Source organism: Lichenostomus cassidix, chromosome 6, assembly GCF_008360975.1.
Source record: "Lichenostomus cassidix isolate B80296 chromosome 6, HeHo_3.0, whole genome shotgun sequence".
NCBI classification, from domain to species: domain Eukaryota; kingdom Metazoa; phylum Chordata; class Aves; order Passeriformes; family Meliphagidae; genus Lichenostomus; species Lichenostomus cassidix.
The window spans coordinates 6,671,937-6,677,541 of record NC_139487.1 but is presented as its reverse complement, the minus strand read 5'-3'; positions in this window follow the sequence as shown (position 1 = coordinate 6,677,541).

Below are 5,605 nucleotides of genomic sequence, written 5' to 3'. Positions count from 1 at the left end.
CACAGAGTCTGCAGCTGTATTACTGATGGTGGGTATTGTTTTGGGTGGGGTTTTGCTGGTTTGGGAGATGGAGGTTAAGTCTGTGGATATTTCTCTATAGACAGAATTTTGAGAGTAGTTTTAGGAGTGAATGTGCCAAAACCTGTTGAAGAATTCCCCTGCTTTCAGCCTGTGTCAAAAGAATTTCAGGCAAGAGGAAAGGAGGCAGGTAACAGAAATAAATTCATTTCTGTCCCCATGTAATCCTGTCTCATCTCCCTCAGCATTCTGCTGGATAAGCAGAATCCTGTGTCTCCTCTGCTGCCAGAGGAAGTTCATCCTCACTGGAAAAACCCCACAGAACTGCTGGGGATTTGCTGCTGCACAGATCTGCTGTTCCTGGGCACCTTTTCTCTTGTGCAGTTCCTCCTGATCTGCCCCAGACTGGGGCACTCTGCTCCTTCTGACTCTCTGGGTGACCTTTCCTCCCCCAGAACACCTTGTCCTGAAGGACATCAACCCTCCAGCAAGGTTTTAGATTCTCCCTGCAGTGGTGGAGGTGGAAGCCAATTTATTTTGTGTTGGAGCACTACTTTTCTAGTACAAAAAAAAAAAATCAACATTTTTGTTTTGTTTCGGTTTTTCCTGGTTTTTTTTAATTGAGTGCATTCTGCCAGCTCTCACAGGGTGGTGGGAGGGAGATGGGAGCTGTAAATAATAGAAAAAGAATCATCAGCCCTGAAGATTACCAACCTGTGGGCATGCTGTGAGCTGGAGTAAGTTCTTTATGTAAAAGCCAAATCATTCCTTGCTTTAATACAACTGAAGAGAATATCCTCCAGCAATTTCAATTTTAGTCAGAGACATACAGGCTTGCTTTTATGTTTAAAAACCTTCTAAATTGCACTTTTGCTTTTTGCCCAGATTAAAAGGCACTATTTGATTTAGGTTAGATATATGGGAGAAGTTCTTTATTACAGGAGTGGTAAAACTGGCACAGGTTGGCCTGAGAGGTGATAGATACTTCATCTTTGGAAATGTTTAATGCCAGGCTGGTTGAATTTGCTGAATTCCTCTAGAATTCCCCTGTTCCATGCCTTCTCTCCCTGTGCAGCTCCTCAGGCAGCAGCAAATTCAGCAAGTGCAGCAAGCACCCAGCAGAATTCTCTTTGTGTGTTTCCTTCCAGGCTATGCAGTCCAGAAGGACACTTACAAGCTGGCACTTACTTTGTCTCCAGTTTTTCCCAACTATGGTCAGTCTTACAGTGGTAGAATGAGATGGTCAGGCCTAATAAACTCAAGGATTTGGGTTCTTTGTACTGCTTCAGGCTATGGTAAATCCAGCTCTGGGTTGCTCTTGCAGAGCCTTCCTTGACTCTCCAAGGCTGCACAGCCACAGCTGGGCAGGAGGAAGAGGATCCAGCCACAGGAATGGGGGTTTTCGCACCTCATCTGTGCCATCCAGTCCTTGGAGGAACCCACAGAGCCTCTCCAGGGAGATAAATAGTTCTGTTCTTATGCACAGCCACAGCCACAGAGCTGGTGTTCAATGCTGGGTTTTCCTGCACCCCAATCCCTTTGGCATCTCCTGCTTCCTTCTGCCTTCACTGTGTCTCCCAGAATTTGGTGTCCTGATCTCAGTGCCTCCTGCTGAGGAACCCTCAACAGGGTTATTAACTTCCTAACACTGGAAGAAGAGTTTCTCCTTTGTCTTTTGTTCCACTACCTTGGAATAGGCAGATTCTTGCCTACGCAATTGTTTTGACAGTTATGATATTCTCAGCATTATCCCTTGCCATAGCCACTTCGGCAGCCCATGTAATTTTAACAAACACCTAACAGAATCAAGACGTTAAAGTTGACAATAGCATAATAAAAAATCTCCTTTTAACAATGAGCCGGAGCTGCCGTCATCTTGTTTCAGCAGAGTAAAATCTGCCCCCCCCCACCCCGACCACTTTACAAAGCTATTACATAAAATGCAATGTTAAATGAACAACAAATTACTTTCCCTTTAGCTAGCTTTTAATGCTAATGGTGCTATTTATTCCTGACCTTTTGAAATATTAGATTTTTTAAATGACAACATAAAAAGAATTCTTGTTTGAAAACGCGAGCGACTTTAAACCACATGTTATTACTTGTAAGTATAGCATGCACATGCATCATTCATTTCAGTGTCCCATTTAGGGCTAATTGGTATATATTTCAGTTGACATATATTGTTCTCCTGCAAACGTGTCAAATTCCTTAACGATGGCAGTGACAAAAGCAGAACGCTCGAGATATATAAATTACGCTCTTTACCATATAATCATTCTTATCTATTGGGAATGCTATTTGTGACAAACCATGTTCAAAAATACACAGCAAATTGATTTTATTTTTTTTTTTTAAACTTTAATATCGCACCATTCATGGCGAGTCTTTGATTGCATCCTTAAATGTAGAAATGTTTTGATTTTTATCTGCATCGTTTTGCGGCTTTTGAAAAGCTCACTTTATTTATTAAAGGAAGAGTAGCACAGCGAGGATCTTAAAATGTGTCTTTTGTTATCAGCATAAGAAAAAAAATGGGCTGTAATTGTGGATATAGAGTGAGTAATTTGGTGAAAAACGCTTTGTGCTGTAGTTTAGATTTTATAATTCCTGCCAGAAATTACTATTATTTTGTTGGTGGGCAGCATTGCAAGAAGAATTTTAAATATTTTAAATATGGGAACGACTTGGGCCACGTATTTCCATTACATTTCAGATTACCATGTGCGACGCATTTTTCTCCTTTATTACAAATCATCTTAGAATTTAAAAAAAAAAAATAGAAGATTTCATGTGACTCTAATTATTACTGCGATATAGCAGTGCTCATTGTTGTCTTTAGACAATGCTGTCCACAGTCATTACTTTGCTCCATAAATCAGCAGCATAATGAGGTTCTATCTCTCAAGAAATATTTGAGCGTATCTTAATTTGCCATTGATGAATTCTCCTTCCTGGATCTCTGGAGGGTTTTTTTTAATCTAGTTTGTCATATCAGAGCTTTCATCACCTAGCCCCAGCTGACAGCGTTATGTCTGCCTATTTATTTCCATACCTTCCTGGGATGTGTCCTCAGAGGTTGCAAATAGGAATTTTATGATGTTATGCCTTGAAGGCTGGTTTTTCCTGACTGGAGTGTAAATCTCAAACTGTTTTGCCACACCCTCATCCTTCAGAAATATATACTGTGTATGGTTGTATTAAAGTGTGGATAAACAAGGTTAAATTTGTTAACATCTTGTTGGTGATATGAACTGGGAACAGTTTCTTTGACAAAAGAGATATTCACTTGAAAAAAATACCATCTTTTGCCAAATAAATGATATAATAAGTTCAGATACACATTTTTTCCCTAAAATTTGAAGACAAGAAAAGGGTAAAACGTATCCCCTTTCTTAATAGGTCAAAACAGGTCAGCAGAGGGCAGAGGAGAAAAGGATAGGGTTGATGTGATGCTCCTCAGCTCTAAATGAAAAAAATATTAATAGTGCCCTGCATGACTCTTACTTCTTAACTGTGCTTGCAGACAAACAGAAACAAGGAGCAAAGTACTCTTTAAATTAGTCTAAATGCTGTATTCAATTACCCACTAACAGTTGGGTGGCTACTGCACTTGCTATCACTTTGATGACCTATATTTTGTGAGACCCAAAGAAAAAAGTTGCATTCAAGTCCCTCTTTGTGCTCTGGCCCATGGAATTATTGTTGTGTGTTTATCCTGTGAAAAATATTACCTTTAATTGCATTAAGTAGATAATGGCTTCACATCTAACCAATTAGGGAGGTGAAGGGGAAAAAAAAAGAGATCTAAACCTCCACAGTAATGCATTTGTTCAGATAATAATTCACATTATTGTAATTTAGCATATAATTTATATAACCTAAGTCTCACTTCCTCATGAAAAATAACAGCAATGAGCATTACTGGTGGCTTGGGGTGTGCAGTTTCCAAGGATGGATTCCCTGGGAATCTTGATTCTCCTCTTTGGAAATTGAGGTCTCCTGACTGCAGTGCCATTTCTCACTCAGAAGAAGTTCTTCATGGAGGAGGAGTACATGTAGTCATCACCCAGATTATATGGGAGGCAAAACCCAGTTTAAGGTTGTGTGTGTCCTGCCTGAGGTGATGGAAGAGTAGAAGCCACTCCTTCCTTCTCCCAGCACAGAGCACTCTGTCTTCTGGCTGCAGCCCAGGTCAGACTGCAGAAACTACCACAGGAGCTGCTCAGAAATAAATTAAACAAACTTCTTGGTTTAAACTGACAACCTCTTCTGTATTGTCTTTAAATCTTTACTCAAACAACAGCTGTTTCTCTTTTGATGAAGGGAAAAAGTCATCAGGAGGGAAGTATGGAAGAGTTCTCCACCACCCTCCAAGGTGCTCTTGGTCCCTCAGGGGATTCTGTGGTCTGACCTCACAACTTTGCACCCTTTCTCATCTCCCCCTTGGTTGCAGATTGGAAATCAGTGCATCTGGCCATTTTGTACCCCTGCACAGGCACAGCAAATTCAGCAGGGAGTCAGAGGCAATGGTTTTGCCTCTCTGCACACTCCCTCTGCCATCCTCCACCTCCCACAGAACACAGGCAGCACCTGGGACAGGAGACTTCTCCCCTTCAGTAAGGAGAGACTGCAGGTCCTCAAGCCTTTGCTTTAGTTCCAAAAGGAGCCAAAATATCTCTGCTGGGTCATGAAAATCAGCCTCTAGTTGCCTCTCATGGAACCTGAATTAGGAACTCTCTTCCAGTGGCTGTGACAGAGGGGACACTGCTCATGAGCCTTCCCTTGTGGGTCTGAGGGATGACAGCACAGCAGCAGAAAGAAGCACATTTTTATTGCATAGGACCCCTGTGAGGTATTAAAAACTTATTTTTAACAGAGGAAAAATGTTCAAAGTGGAGAGCAGAGTGACTGCACTGAAGAATAATTCTCCTTTTGACCCGCAGAGAAAGAGGTGCCTAATGAAAATATATGATCACGGACAGTGTGAAGATAACTGTCTGATCAGATAATGGAATTGTTTTCAGTGATAAGAATGAATCCATTACTAATGCAAATAACTATAATAATTATAATTTGCAATACAGTAAAAATCACCTAGTCTACCTCCTCCTCTGACAGGAGACTGTATAATAAATTATAGGCTGAGAAAAAAAAAATCAAAGGGATAAAGGTTAAAAGATTAAAAAAAATTCTGAAACTTAAATGCTTAACAGGGAAGTCAAGACCTGAAAGCAGAAATTGGTGCTATTAAATAAAGCAATTGTGAAGAAGGAGATATTATGGAATTGATTAACAAACCAGAAACCAAGCATTTCTTCATATCACTACCTCTTGTCACAGATTTCAATAATTCTGAAAGAACAAAAAATTAAGAGTTGGCGTATAACAAGGAAATTAATTATTTAAATGTAGGTGAATATGCTAATAGTACTCTGGGAAGATGAATATAACTTCACACACAAAAAGCCCCCAGAAGGTTCAATAAATTTGAGGAGTTTTTCCAGTTGTTTTTCCTTTGCTTTAGTATCCAAAAGGAGGTCCAGATGTTCTGTTCTTCCCAACCAGGGCTGCTCTTTTAGGGTTT